This window comes from Trachemys scripta, chromosome 3, assembly GCF_013100865.1.
Source record: "Trachemys scripta elegans isolate TJP31775 chromosome 3, CAS_Tse_1.0, whole genome shotgun sequence".
NCBI classification, from domain to species: Eukaryota; Metazoa; Chordata; order Testudines; family Emydidae; genus Trachemys; species Trachemys scripta.
The window spans coordinates 93,628,143-93,644,760 of NC_048300.1; the positions used below are offsets into that span (position 1 = coordinate 93,628,143).

General features: G+C 43.3%; 1 protein-coding gene across 3 annotated transcripts in view; it reads right to left on the reverse strand.

The window, feature by feature from the left end:
- MTHFD1L (methylenetetrahydrofolate dehydrogenase (NADP+ dependent) 1 like) overlaps positions 1-16,618 on the reverse strand; it is a 248,969-nt gene that overhangs the window by 222,951 nt on the left and 9,400 nt on the right. The gene's annotated exons all lie outside the window — the stretch shown is intronic.

Here is a 16,618-nt window from a genome sequence, read left to right on the forward strand (position 1 = left end):
CAGACATGTCTGCTCTACGTTGCAAGTAAAAGACAATAAGTGTATACTTTTGGGCTATTCAATGTCTTCCTACGGCTAAAATGTGTGTGTTAGCAATAAGTTAAATATCTATTTCCCTTAGTTTCATAATCTTAGCAACTGTTGAGGTCATTTAGATACATTTTGGTTGATAAGAATTTCAATGAGAAAAGTTTTAGTTTGCATTGTGTAGCGGCAGCAAACAGGGCTGCTAACAGGGGAGTTTGAGAGGGAGTTCTCATTGGAGGAGAAGGTACCTGTATTTGCATCTGTCCTGTGTGTTCTTGGGTGTTCTTGTGTGTTTGTTTGTAGGGGCCGGCAGGGGCTGGGTGCTGGGACGGACGCCGAGCCCTGAGCAGGGGGCGGGGCTTGGCTGATCAAGGGGCCCATAAAAGCGGCCGCCCAGCCAGGCAGCGGTACAGCTGCGAGCAGCGGCAGCAAACAGGGCGGCTAACAGGGGAGTTTGAGAGGGAGGCAGGAGGGCACGGTGTGGTGTGTGCTCTGAGTCCACAGGTGCTGTGGGCAGGGAGTGCAGCAGGCATGAGCCAAGCAGCAGGAGCAGACAGAATGCAGATGGTGGCATGTGGAAGCTGTGGTATGTATATGGTCCTAGCAGGGGAGCTGGAACACAGGTATGTGTGTATGAAGTGTCGCCTGATAGTGTTACTGGAGGAAAAGATTAAGGGGCTAGAGATGCAGGTAGATACCCTGGTGGAGTTTAGGCGGGGGTTTGAGCAGCTGATGGAGGACAGGCAAGGAGGGGCTGAAGGAGAGTGTCCTGCAGCGCAGGTAGAGGCAGAGGACGGTGAGAGGGGAATGGAAGGGGGAGAACATGGGAGGTGGAAGCATGTGACTGTGAGAAGCAGGCCAAGGAAAAGAAGGGCCAGCGAGGGGGGAATAGAACTCAGGAATAGGTTCGAGTGTTTGGATAGCGAGGTGGAGGGGCAGCAGATGGCGGCTGAAGGTGGGAGAGTGAGGAAGAAGAGAAGAGCAGCTAGTCCGAGAGAGAGAGGGGAGGAGTTGATGGAGACAGCACCAATTCTGGGCCCCGGGAGGAATCAGGAAGGCATAAGGGGGAGCATAACGGAAGATAGGAACAGGCACAGGTCAGGACTAGAGGGACTAGAGACTAGATTACTAGATTGCACTGTTGCCAGGCGACGGCAGGTGTATGTAATTGGAGACTCTTTACTGAGGAGATTGGACAGGCCTGTGACCAGGGCGGACCCGGAGAACAGAAGGGTGTGCTGTCTACCGGGCGCAAAGATACGCGATGTGGACCTGCGGTTGAAAAGGATCCTAAAAGGAGCAGGTAAGAACCCCTTGATAATCCTTCATGTAGGAACGAATGACACGGCTAGGTTCTCGTTAGAGAGAATCAAGGGAGATTATGCTAGGCTGGGGAAGACGCTCAAGGAGATAGAGGCTCAGATTATCTTTAGTGGGATTCTGCCCGTTCCGAGGGAAGGGCAGCAAAGGGCTGATAGGATTGTGAGAATAAATAGTTGGCTAAGAGAGTGGTGCTATAAGGAGGGCTTTGGGATGTATGGCCACTGGGAGGCTTTCGGGGACAGGCACCTGTTCTCGCGGGATGGGCTTCACCTGAGTAGGGAAGGAAATAGACTTCTGGGAGGGAGGCTGGCTCATCTTATCAAAAGAGCTTTAAACTAGGAAGTTTGGGGAGAAGGTTGGGAGATGCACAGTTAATCTCCACGCCAGATTCCAGTATGGAAAAGGTGAGTAAAATGAGAGGAGACATAGCCGGGGAGATGAGATTGGACATAGGAAGGACAGGGGGGACGGACGCAAGGAGGCCCGCAACTTATAGTGCTACGAATGGGAGACAGGCTAAACGACATACATTAGGGTGTTTATACACCAATGCCAGAAGCCTAGGTAATAAAATGGAGGAATTGGAGCTCTTGGTCCAAGAGCTGAAACCAGATATCGTAGGAATAACAGAAACGTGGTGGAATGGCAGTCACGACTGGAACACAGGTATGGAGGGGTATGCGCTGTTTAGGAAAGGCAGGAACAAAGGTAAAGGTGGGGGGGTGGCATTGTATGTCAATAGTGAAATAAGCTGTAAAGAAATAATAGTTGATGGATTAGATAACACAGAGTCCGTCTGGGCAATACTCACACTGGGTAATAGGACTACTAGAGCCTCTCCGGGGATAGTGCTCGGAGTGTGCTATAGACCGCCGGGATCGACCCAGGATATGGATAAGGAACTATTTAATGTGTTTAGAGAAGTAATTACTAATAGAAACTGTGTAATTATGGGGGACTTTAACTTCCCAGATATAGATTGGGGCACAAACGCTAGTAGTAATAATAGGGCTCAGATGTTCCTAGATGTGCTTGCTGATCAATTCCTTCATCAAGTGGTAGCTGAACCGACGAGGGGGGAGGCCATTTTAGATTTGATTCTGGTAAGTAGTGAGGACCTCGTTGAGGAAGTGGTAGTGGGGGACAATTTGGGCTCCAGTGATCATGAGCTAATTCGGTTTAAAATACATGGGAGGAGTAACAGAATTAAGTCAAAGACTAGGGTTTATAATTTTAAAAAGGCCAATTTTAACAAATTAAGGGGACTGGTAAGGGAAGTGGATTGGGCAAACGTATTAATGGATCTAAAGGCAGAAGAAGCCTGGGATTACTTCAAGTTAAAGATGCATGAGCTGTCGGAGGCCTGCATTCCAAAAAAGGGAAAAAGATTACAAAGCAGGAGATTTAGACCGAGCTGGATGAGCGACCGACTCAAAGGGGCGATTAGGAAAAAACAGAAAGCGTACAAAGAGTGGAAGAGGGGAGGGATTAGTAAAGAAACTTACCTTAGCGAAGTCAGAGAATGTAGAGATAGAGTGAGAAAGGCCAAAGGCCGTGTAGAGTTGGACCTAGCGAGGGGAATTAAAAGCAATAGTAAGAGGTTTTTCAGCCATATAAATAGGAAGAAAGCAAAGAAAGAAGAAGTGGGACCGCTGAAGACTATTGCCGGAGAGGAGATTAAAGACAATCTAGGCATGGCGCAATATCTCAATGAATATTTTGCATCGGTGTTTAATGAGGCCAATGAAGGTATTAGGGATACTAGCACCACTACAGAGGGGCATTCAGGATGGGGGATTACCGTATCCGAGGTAGAAACAAAACTTGAATGCCTTAATGGGGCTAAGTCGGGAGGACCGGACGATCTTCATCCGAGAATATTGAAGGAATTGGCGCGGGAAATAGCAGGCCCATTAGCGATAATATTTAATGAATCTGTAAACTCGGGGGTGGTCCCGTTAGACTGGAGAATAGCTAATGTGGTTCCTATTTTCAAGAAAGGGAAAAAAAGTGATCCGGGTAACTACAGGCCTGTTAGTTTAACATCTGTAGTGTGCAAGGTGTTAGAGAAAATTCTGAAAGAGAAACTAGTTGAGGACCTGGAGGTTAGTGGCAATTGCGATAAATTACAACATGGTTTTACGAAGGGCAGATCGTGCCAAACGAATCTGATCTCCTTCTTTGAGAAAGTAACGGATTTATTAGATAAGGGAAATGCGGTGGACCTAATATACCTGGATTTCAGTAAAGCGTTTGATACTGTACCCCATGAGGAATTATTGGTTAAACTGAAAAACATGGGGATCGATATGAAAATCCAGAGGTGGATAAGGAATTGGTTAATGGGGAGAATGCAGCGGGTCGTATTAAAGGGTGAACTGTCGGGTTGGAGGGAGGTTACTAGTGGAGTGCCTCAAGGTTCGGTTTTGGGACCCATTTTATTTAATCTATTTATAACTGACCTCGGAACCGATTGCAGGAGTGGGCTGATAAAGTTTGCGGATGATACGAAGGTGGGAGGCGTTGTAAATTCGGAGGAGGATAGGGATATCCTGCAGGGAGACTTGAACGAGCTTGTGAATTGGAGTATCAGGAATAGGATGAAATTTAATAGTAAAAAGTGTAAGGTGATGCATTTGGGGATGACTAATAAAAATTTTAGTTACAAGATGGGGACGCATTGGTTAGAAGTAACGGAAGAGGAGAAGGACCTAGGGGTCCTAGTAGACCGCAGGATGACTATGAGTCGACAATGCGACGTGGCGGTGAAAAAAGCCAATGCTGTCTTGGGATGCATTAGGCGAGGTATATCTAGTAGGGATAAGGAGGTCCTGCTTCCGTTGTACAAGGCGCTGGTGAGACCTCATTTGGAGTACTGTGTGCAGTTCTGGTCTCCCATGTTTAAAAAAGATGAACTCAAACTGGAACGGGTGCAGAGAAGGGCCACTAGGATGATCAGAGGAATGGAAAACCTGTCGTATGAAAAGAGACTAGAGGAGCTTGGGTTGTTTAGTCTGACAAAGCGAAGGCTGAGGGGGGATATGATTGCTATCTTTAAATATATTAGAGGGATTAATACGAGGGAGGGAGAAGAATTATTCCAGCTTAGTACTAATGTGGATACGAGAACGAATGGATATAAACTGGCCGTGGGGAGGTTCAGGCTTGAAATTAGACGAAGGTTTCTGACCGTCAGAGGGGTGAAATATTGGAACGGCCTTCCGAGGGAAACGGTGGGGGCGACGGACCTGTCTGGTTTTAAGATTAAGTTAGATAAATTTATGGAGGGAATGGTTTAATGGTAAAACATAGTAGTCAAGGAAAACCAAGAAATGGTAGGTAAATTGTATAATGGCTGACAGGGGTCAGGCTGGAGACTCTTGCCTATATGCTCGGGGTCTTACTGATCGCCATATTTGGGGTCGGGAAGGAATTTTCCTCCAGGGCAGATTGGCTGAGCCTCTGGAGGTTTTTCGCCTTCCTCCGCAGCATAGGGCAGGGATCTCTAGCAGGAGGGTTTCTGCCGATTGAAGTCACCTAAAACAGGATTGGGGACTTCAACAGCAGAGTCCAGGGAAGGGGTAGGGACGGTTTTATGGCCTGCAGCATGCAGGGGGTCAGACCAGATGATCATAATGGTCCCTTCTGACCTTAAAGTCTATGAGTCTATGAGTGTAATATTGTATTCCCATATTAAATCTTGGATCATGGACCTGTAATCATGAATCAGTTAAGGACTGGTACAAGTTTACCAAATTAGGGACTCAATGATTCAAGAAAACTGAGGTACCACACAGGCCCTTTGTATTACTATCTGCTCTTTCCTGGGTACTGGTACTTTTTTAATCTCTACAAACTGATCTATACATATCACTGTATGCAGAGAGACTCTTTGGACACATACCCACCAAGAGGCTTGTAAAGACTTACAGCTTCACTTACAAGACTTTTCATTTCACAAGCAGTTTAGAAGTACTTTGACTACGACAGTGAGTGCTTACACCCTAAGAAATAATTTCTGTTTTGGTGTAGAAAATAGTGGGTCCTGTGAGTTACAGGAACCCAATCTTTTCCACATCAAAACAAAGATTAATACTGTAGCTGTTATAATTCAAGTATAATTCAAACACCGGTATAATTCAGATATGTAGTGTCAGCTAGTATACACCATATAACAAGGACTGTACATTTGTATAGTGCTTAGCACTGAGGCTTCAAATTGGTTGAGACCGCTACATGTGATCTCAACAAATGATAATTCCGAAGAGCCTTCACCCAATACGTTTGATCAATTCTGATATATGCAATTATAAGGTTGAAAAACAATTGACATAACCAACTGTTCTCATCTCTATGACTACAGATCATAACACCGCATAACTATCTTAACAAGAGTAACATAATATTTCTGTAGCCAATGCTAATAGCAGGTTGGATGGCCAAAATTGTATACATCTGTAAATATATCACAAAAACAGCTGGCCTTTTTTATTTTATTTTTTACCGTTACCTCATATATAACAAACCACTTTCCAGCAGGTGATTTATAACATCTGCATAAACCTCCCCTGCTAATTTCCCTTCCCCCACTTTTAAAAGAAAGAAAATGAAAGAAAAACCACATATTATAAGTTCAATTACACTAAGAGAAATAATGTTTTTTCCTTGCAAAGGGTTTTAAAACAAATTCATAAAAGAAAAACAACAACTGAAGCATACAAAATATTCTATAGCCATAGCCTTTGTCAGTGCTCCGACAATGTTTTTTTGTAATCAATTTCCTATAAACTTGGCTGATGGATTGACCAAGGAGAGTTACAGAGGTATGCACAAACCCCATCAGGCCATTTCAGTTTCACTTCACACAGGATGATTTTTTTTTGCCATAACCCATTTTTTCCATTGCTTATAAATCACTCAAAAAAAGCTCAGAGGCATGCAGAGGGCTAATCTCTTAAATCAGAAATAAATCAGACTTTCAAGATGGAAAAGATCTATTAAATCATCAAGTCTATCCCCCTGCAAGTGCAGTATATAGTCCCCAGACAGAGGATGCATCAGATGTAGAACAGATATAAAATTTTTATTAAAGTTAATGTTTAAAGTCAAATTTACACAAGTTAAAAGGGAAGGTACTGTACATCTGGGGTCAGGCTTGCTGCTACACTTCATTTTAGCCAAAAGGACGAGAAAGATATTGACAAATGGTAATATGCAGTCATTGAATAACCAAGTATATATTGCAAAATGGGTAAAATAACATTCAGTTATCAGATCACACTGGAAACAATGACAAATGTCACATGAAATAATCCATAACACAATAAGCAATATTTTAAGGACAGGTAAAGATCTTCATAGGCTGATTCTCAAGTAGAATCTTGCACTCTCACTGGAAAATCTTTTCAACTGGGAAGACATGTTCCAATAAATAATTTGAAACCTTACCTCATAACAAAATACGACTCTCTCCAATGAGATTTAAGTAGAAGCAGATTAAGTACCACCACCCATTCCCAAGACAAAAGACTAAAGGTTAAAATAACAGTAACAATACAGATAGGGCAAGCCAAACATTTAATGGTAATGATATGGAGTAACTGTATATTCCAGATAATTGAAAACCTATTTTGCAGTAAAAGTTGCATAAATATTTCATTTCCTTGATTTCTACAAAAGCCATTTTTAAACCATATGATCAAAGACAAAATATATATATATATTTTTAACTGAAATGTAAATGGGCATAATGAAGACATGGGTTTTCTAGGTCTGATGTAGGACTATTTCAGTTTTAATAACGGCAAAGGGGAAGGAGAAGCAGATATGGAATTCCTGTAGCCACATTCAGTGGAAATAAATATACAAAATCTGATTTAAACAGGGAAAAAAAAAAGAGTAATCATTTAAAACCCTGTGGCTATTGCAAGTCTAATGTTTTAAATTTTATCTGGACTTCACTGAGGTAGTAAATTTTCATTTTTTTTCCACCAAGGCATACCCTCCTTACCTTCTTCCAGTTGCACCTACACAATGAATACAAGTTATTTTTGACAAATGGCATTGTTCTGATTTTGGGGGTGGGGGGGAGAGAGGAGGATGAAAGATATGCAAACACATGCTTGCTGGAGGGAGGGAAGAAGTTTTCACTGATTTCAGAGAATGTTAAAAAACAGTGGTCCCCACTTTAACACCATTAGGATTTGTAGCATATATGTTTAAGAGCTGAACTGACTAAGGCCTGGTCTACACTAGGAGGTTATGTCGAATTTAGCAGCGTTAAATCGAATTAACCCTGCACCCGTCCACACAAGGAAGCTATTTAGTTCGACACAAAGGTCTCTTAAATTCGATTTCTGTACTCCTCCCCAAGGAGGGGAGTAGCGCTAAATTCGATATGGCCATGTCCAATTAGGGTAGGTTTGGATGGAAATCGATGCTAATAGCTCCGGGACCTATCCCACAGTGCACCACTCTGTTGACGCTCTGGACAGCAGTCCGAGCTCGGATGCTCTGACCAGCCACAGAGGAAAAGCCCCGGGAAAATTTGAATTCCTTTTCCTGTCTGGCCAGTTTGAATCTCATTTCCTGTTTGGGTATCGTGGCGAGCTCAGCAGCACTGGCAATGATTCAGAGTTCTCCAGCAGAGGCGACCATGCAATCTCAGAATAGAAAGAGGGCCCCAGCATGGACTGATCGGGAAGTCTTGGATCTGATCGCTGTGTGGGGCGTGCTTTCGGAGCTGCGATTGAAAAGATGGAATGCAAAGATCTACGAGAAGATCTCAAAAGCCATGACAGAGAGAGGGTACAGCCGGGATGCAACGCAGTGCCGCGTGAAAATCAAGGAGATGAGACAAGCGTACCAGAAGACCAAAGAGTCAACGGACGCTCCGGATCCCAGCCCCAGACATGCTGTTTCTACGAGGCACTGCATTCCATTCTAGGTGCGGCCGCCACCACTACCCCACCACTGACCGTGGACTCTGAGGATGGGATATTGTCGACGGCTGCTTCCTTGGAGATGTTAGCGGACGGGAAAGATGAGGAAGGTGAGGAGGAGGACGAGGCAGTCGACAGCGCTTACAACGCTGATTTCCCAGACAGCCAGGATCTCTTCATCACCCTCACAGAGATCCCCTACCAACCGTCCCCAGGCGTTAACCCAGACCCTGAATCAGGGGAAGGATCAGTCAGTAAGTGTTTTAAACATGCAAACATTTATTTTGAACAGAACAGGAATATTAACAATGTTTTTTTCATGATTTGTTTGCCCTAGGCGCTTAACGTTTTAGTCCTTGGCAGTGCAACTACTGCAAAAGAATCTAACAATGTCCGGTTTATCATGATTAGTTTGCCCTAGGCACTCTAGTTTTTAGTCCTTGCCAGTTTCATCTCCTAACTGTGTAGCTGCTAATAAAAGATACGTTTCTGTTAATTACTGTTTCCATCATGGTCTTTTAGGGGAGAGTGTGTTTGAAGAGGGGAAGGGGGTTGGTAATTGGAGAGGACAGTCACCTTTACCAGGATACAGACACGGGGGCAGGTTCAGCAGAAGGTGTCACACACATTGCAGTCACTAGGCACCCTGGTCAGTCTGGGAGGTGGTTTTCATGTTGTGTGTGGGGGGGGCATGTGACTTTGTGGGGGGGGAGGGCGGATAGAGACCTTATGCAGCGGTCCTTATCCTGGATCACAGAGCCACGCAGCAGGGGAACTGTAACCGTCCTCCCCCGCCACAAAGTCAAATAGCCCCCACACACAGAGTCCCGAAAAGGAGGGGTGGCAGGCTCCGTTGAAACAACCAGTCCACCACTGCGGACCGCTCTAGGAGCAGGAGTCTGTCATTCCTCGAGTTTAGAAGCGTTCTTTCCATCACTACGCCCGCTCCCAACCACAGTCTGCGTCCCAGTTTCAACACTTTACCGCGAAATCCGTAATAAAGAAAATGGTGTTCATTAACAAAGTTCCATTTCTTTTATTTTTAAACGTGTGTTGGAAGGGGGGATGGGGTGAACAGGGTATGTAGCTGGAGAGGATAGTCAACAGTAAGTGGGTAAAGAAACGGGGGCAGGTTCAGCTTCTCTTTAAACAAACTTAATAGTCACAGGTTACCCTGCTCACTGAGGAACCTAGCTTTCAAAGCCTCCCGGATGCACAGCGCATCCCGCTGGGCTCTTCTAATCGCACGGCTGTCTGGCTGGGCGTAATCAGCGGCCAGGCTATTCGCCTCAACCTCCCACCCCGCCATAAAGGTCTCCCCCTTGCTCTCACAGAGATTGTGGAGCACACAGCAAGCTGCAATAACAATGGGGATACTGGTTTCGCTGAGATCAGAGCGAGTCAGTAAGCTTCTCCATCTCCCCTTGAGACGTCCAAAAGCACACTCCACCACCATTCTGCACTTGCTCAGATGGTAGTTGAAGAGTTCTTTTTCAGTGTCCAGGGCGCCCGTATAGGGCTTCATGAGCCAGGGCATTAGCGGGTAGGCTGGGTCCCCGAGGATCACTATAGGCATCTCCACATCCCCAACAGTTATTTTCTGGTCCGGGAAGTACATACCTTCCTGCAGCCGTCTAAACAGACCAGAGTTCCTGAAAACACGAGCGTCATGAACCTTGCCCGGCCATCCGACGTTGATGTTTGTAAAACGTCCCCTATGGTCCACCAGTGCTTGCAGCACCATTGAAAAATAGCCCTTTCGGTTAATGTACTGGCTGGCCTGGTGGTCCGGTCCCAGGATAGGGATGTGAGTTCCATCTATAGCCCCACTGCAGTTTGGGAATCCCATCGCGGCAAAGCCATCTATGATGACCTGGACGTTTCCAAAGCTACCTTTGACAGCAGTAGCTCAACGATTGCGTTGGCTACTTGCAGCACAGCAACCCCCACAGTAGATTTGCCGACGCCAAAGTGATTCGCGACTGACTGGTAGCTGTCTGGCGTTGCAAGCTTCCAGAGGGCTATGGCCACTTGCTTCTGGACAGTCAGGGCTGCTCGCATCTGGGTGTCCTTGCGCTTCAGGACAGGGGACAGCAACTCACAAAGTTCCAGGAAAGTTCCCCTCCGCATACGCAAGTTTCGCAGCCACTGTGATTCATCCCAGACCTGCAGCACTATGCGGTCCTACCAGTCCGTGCTTGTTTCCCGGGCCCAGAATCGCCGTTCCACAGCATCAACATGACCCATTGCCACCATGATGTTCACGGCGCGGGGTCCCGTGCTTTGTGAGAGGTCTGTGCCACTCTCAGACTTCATGTCCTCACTGCGCTGCTGTAGCCTCCTCGCCCGATTTCTCAGCATCTGCCTCTGGAAAAGGTGGATAAGGTTCGAGGTGTTGACAACAGCCATAACTGCAGCGATGGTCGCAGCGGGCTCCATGCTCGCAGTGCTGTGGCGTCCGCGCTGTCACTCACCAGAAAAGTGCGCGAACTGATTGCCCACCGACGCTTTCAGGGAGGGAGGGCGGGAGTGATGGTTGGATGACAACAGTTACCCAAAACCACCCTCGACACATTTTTTTCCCCAACAGGCATTGGGGGCTCAACCCAGAATTCCAATGGGCAGCGGGGACTGCGGGAACTGTGGGATAGCTGCCCACAGTGCACCGCTTCCAATGTCGACGCTTGCCCCATTAGTGTGGACTCACAAAGTCAAATTACTGTCCTTAGTGTGGATACACACATTCGACTTTGTAATATCGATTCCACATATTCGATTTAAGTACAATCAAACTACTCTCGTAGTGTAGACATACCCTAATTAAGTGTTCAAACACAACAACAACAAAGTCATTATTTTTCACCAAAAGAAAGGGATAAAAACAAGCCATGATAATAGGGAACAATGCTATTCTCACAGAGTGTTTAGCTCTTCAAAATACACTCACTGCAAATACAGTGCTTCAACTCAGTACATTCTAAGCATTAGTTAGCAGTAGCGATGGACCCCTCCCCATCTGTTGTGATATTTTTTGTCAGTGACCCTAGGAAAGTCGTCATAACATTCTTCATCACATCTGAAACAAGCACTAGTTTCTATTATTCTGGTTACATCCATAATGGAAACATACAGCCTCTAACGGGGACGACGACAGGATAGTGGCACTGAAAAAGAAAGTAAGCAGAGACCATTTTTCCAGTAAGATTCCCTCCATTTATTTCCAACCTCAACTCCCACCATTGACAAGGCCTAGCTCAGATGGCCTGATCTCAGCTCATTCTGGAGCATGTCAGTGTTGCTTAATGGGTGGTGGGTGAGGAAGAAAAAAATGGTAGGGGGAAGGCTAATGGGAGGTGCTCCATATCCCACATATGCTTACATGCTACCTCTACTGTATTTCCAGGTCCTACCAGCATGCGGAGCAAGGCACTAAAACTCAGATCACTACATTTGCTCCTCTTTGCTTCTGCTGTCTTTACTCTTTGGCTTTTAGAATGCCTGATTAAATTTAAGATTCGAGAAACAGCAATGACCAGGTAAGAATCTGAACGTCTTGAAAACACACACACAGTAGAACAGTATCTAACAAAGCATTATCAGTAGAAATTCCTGTATAATCGTTTTTTTCCTGCTGTGCTCTAGACAGCTGTTCCATTTATGTCTCATGCTCTTTTATGCTTGCTTGGGTCTGACACCATAGAGTCCCACCCAGCCCACAAATCCTGGTTCTTGTGAGATTTGAAAGGACAGTCCACAGCTGGCTCAACAAAGACAGCTAAATAGGCTGAAACTCCCGGATGAGTTTCAGCAAAGATAACAGGGCTGCTTAGAGGCCAAAGAGAGGGAAGGAGGCACCCAAATCAAACCTTAAATAAAACCTACATTTGGTTGAAAATGTGAACTAGAGTTCAGATGGGTTTTACCCACCTTTTATTATGTTGACACATAAGTGGGTCAGTGTGTGTCTAAAATTCTTTAGAGTAAATATGAACACAAGGCAAGGACTTTTAAAATAGACACAACATGGGTCATGTTCAAAAAATAATTGAAGAAATGGTCTTAGTAAATTTTCTCATGAGTGCTAAGTATTATTCATGTTTTGGCAAAATAATTATCTGTGTTTTTCATTAGAAGACAATAGTTTTCCACCAACTGGATTACCTAATCTCGGTAGAAAATTAATACATCATATAGCAATTAAATACATTACATTTTCCCTTTTATCATTTGTAAACAGTGGAACAGATTATTGGCTTTTAAAGTAACAAAATTAGTTGTTCCTTAAAATTATGTCATTAAATCTTCTCCGTATGCCAAATGCACTCTGAAGGGTCAGTGTCTGCAAGAGCTTTCTATATAAGTATTAACAGAATGATAATAGATTATCTTAATTTATCTAAAGGCTTGAATATTTCTTAGTTCATAATAATCCCATTTTACATACAACATAAATTGAAATAGAACAGTATCTCTTTACAGCAGTTGCACATGATTGTGTTAGAGTTTTCTGAAATATTGGAATTGTCCATTTATAACTATTTGAAAATCCAGGGGTTGTTAAGAATCAGGTCATAATGCAGCTGTGACAAGAAAATTATTTTTATAATAGCTAAAAACAAGCTAATTCAATTCTAATGCAGAAATGTAGTTGCCTGTTCACTGCACCAAAATCAAAGGAAATAAAGAGGAGGAAAATAAAAGGCTGAATTGTTTACACAACCTTTAATTATAATATAAAAATGAGGAATGTTAAAGCTGTCCCTTTATTTCTGCTATGCTGACAGGGGCAGGAAAAGATTTGCTTTACAAAACAATTAAAATAAATAAATCTAAAATGCAGCTTGTAAGTCAATCTTAGGGCTATGCCAGCCTTTAATGTTTTCTATTTTAAGAAGCCTATTTAAAAGGCACTGATCATCACGGTGTCTAGAACATGAGTTTTCACGTGACACACAATTGTTTGCATGTTTCAAGCACTTTCCTCTTTTTCTACCCTGGTTAATTCTTGTAACCAAGCACTTTATTGCCATTTATGAGCATTCTGCTTTCACTGTACAATTAAAGTAAACTTTACCAGAGTGCTTATTTTGCTGGGGATGCAGGAAACAATTTTAAGGATCAGAAGGACAATATGAAAGTTAGTCTGTAGAGGCAGACAATGCAACTGGGAATTAATCAGCTAACTGCCATTTGTTCCTTTAGAAATCTCCTGGGTAATGTTTAAGGTAACAAAGGCAACATTTAAGTATTTGTGACCTTTGTAGTGACCCTGTGAATGACAAATGTTCATTGAAATTAATTAACCAGCTTAAAGTACACACCAACTCCCCAATTTCCTTCCAAAATGTTCCGGCAAAAGAAACTGTCTGAAATAAAGAGGCAGTACAAAAGCCATGGAGGTACAGGGCCTGATCCAAAGACCATTAAAATGCAAGGGAGTTTTTCAGTCCACAATATTGAATTTTGGATCAGGCCCCAGTGACTAAAACATCTATTAGCAAATTAACATGAATGAGGAAAACAGTTATTTGAACTCCTTCCTTTTTAAATGATAAACTAGCAGAGCTCCACCTTGAGTTAAATGTCTGATTAATTCCTAGCTCATGCTACAATTAATGTCAAAAAATGGTAAACCTGAGATTCATGCTTCAGTGAAATGGCCATATTAACTTGGTCTGGAAAACTGATGTATAAAATAAACACTTATCACAGTTGTCACTAAAATAGTTTACATTAATTTGCCTTGTCATGGTACATACTACAAAGCAAACCTGTTTGGTCTACCACAGCAAACTTCTGTTAAATGCCACAATAATATATTCAAATATAGATATATATGTACAGAAGTCAGAGATTCAAAGTATGATTGCATTATTTAATGTTTTGCTTTTCTCTCTGTTGTGTTAACTTTAATGACTATTTACTGGAGGAACAGGGGTAGAACCCTCATCAATAAGCAAAATACATTGTTCCAAATTTTCACAAAACATGTCAGGCCCTTCAGCATGCAAAGAAAACAGAAACCAACAAGTCCACATCCTTAAATATACCCATAGTTATTATAATGGGACACTATAAATATGGGACCATCAATGCTCGATGATGGCAAGCAAGAAACCTTGTGTTTAGCTCCTGGGCTCCCTTGGGATATGACAAAGGTGAAGATATCTGGATACGCAATAGAATAGAGTAACAAGCTATAAGCAACAAGCATACACAACAACATGACTAAATTTATTAGAACTGGGAGGGTTACTGCTCAGGTGCCATGGTAGTCCAGGCTTGCAGCTGAGGTAAGTGAAAACAAGTTTTCCCCAGAGCACCACTGATTAGACCGCCAGACAAACTGGAAACTCCTTTGGAGACAGAAGTTAAAATGAACCAAAGAAGACTGGCATGTAAAACCTCAAACCTCATCCTGCCTGGCCCTTGAATTCTGTTTCCTAACAATGATCTGCTAGGACAGGTAAGTCACAGAAAATGCCAGAAAGCTGAGCATGGTTATGGGCTGACAGCCAGAGCCAGAGACCAAATGTGAAATAATAGCAGCTGTGAAATTGACAAGAATGTCAATTTCACAGCTGATAGGCTCCCTGTTGTGAAACTGAGCCCCAACCCACTCTGACTGGCAGCCCTAGGGCGGAGGGCTCCAGCTGTGAGCCCCAAGTGGCTGTCAGTGCCTCACACTCCAGCTGTCAGTTCCTCACAATGCCCCACTTCAGCTGGTGCAAGCACTCATTGTGAGGACACGCACAACTGGCAGAAGGAGTGTATTATGGACACTGACAGCCGATGTAATTACTGCAGTGGCTGTAAGTCGACCTAGTTTTGTAGTGTAGACAAGCCCTTACTATAATTAGTAAGGACCCCTCCACATGAGTAAAACACATCCTTCTTTTCTAGTTACCATTGCAGTACATGGTCATAAAACACAGAGACAGACAGACATGATTAAAGAATGAAATTAAAAAACTAGATTTAAATTAAAAACTATGGAAACTTCTTTCCACAGCTGAAAGAAGTGTATACTTTTAAAAATGTTGTCCATCATCTAAAACAAAAGTAAGATAGCCCTAACAGTGATATCAACTGTAAAAACACTGATTTGCCAAAGAAGAAATTTCTAAATACCACACCTGTTCAACTTAAATTCAAAGTATATTTCCTTTTTCATTCTAGCCTTGAATCCAAAACAAATATTCTACATTAAATTTTTGAATTGGCTGCCACCTTGTGGTATTCTCTATGGAACATCAGATTAGGTTTATTCACTGTAAATTACCCAATACATGTAAGAACTAGATACAGAGAGTGGAACAACATACACTTTTCTCTAGCATTTATTATTTGTAATACAGTAGAACCTAGAGAGTCTAGGATTGTCCCTTTGCTAACCGTTTTGTAAAAAAGAATTAAAAACACGTACAAATTTTAAAGGAACATTTCATAACAAGTCCTGCATACTCTTAGGCTTGGTCTACACTGGTGGGGTGGAAATTGATTTGGGTTACACAACTTCAGCTACGTGAACAACGTAGCTGAAGTCGACATATTTAGATCTACTTACCCCGTCAACTCCTTCTGCGCCTCTTGCTCCGGTGGAGCACTGGAGTCAACAGGAGAGCGCTCAGCGGTCGATTTATCGCGTCTTCACTAGACACGATAAATTGACCACTGCTGGATCGATCACTCCGGAGGTAAGTGTAGACATGCCCATAGACTTCAATCAACCCTTTTCCATTGTCCCTCAGTGCTAGAAAGAGTTCTGCTTCTCTCTGTCCTAATATGGGAAGCACTTGTGAATTTCTTTAGGTCATAAATTATATAACAGTACCCTCACGCAAGTGGTCCTATTGGTATGGCAGAGAGAAGTGGGTGTCTCTTTCTAGCACTGTGGAAAAGGGTTGATTGAAGTACATGAGTGCATAAAACTTGTTTTAAATTGTGTGTGAGACAAGGTAAGATCACCAGTGTATGGCTGGCAATCTAAAAAAGTTCACAAGTGGTTCTATACATAATATTCCGAAGCAGGGCTCTTAACGTCTCACTGAGCTAAGGCTTTTGAGTGAGCAGGGGAAGGAAAATTAGGAGTGCTGTAACAGTCCCAACAATGGAACAGTGAGCCTGCTCATGAATGATATAGCTTGAGATTTGTACTGCCACCCAATATTATAATATTGAAGCACATTCCACACAAAATAGATTGACAGAGAGGTCCCTACTGAACTTCATGAAGCATCTGGCTTTTCTCTCTTTATGGGTTATAAATAGCTCTGCTTGGGACAGTTTTAACGTATCTCCTCTATATGTTTATTATACAGCCAGCT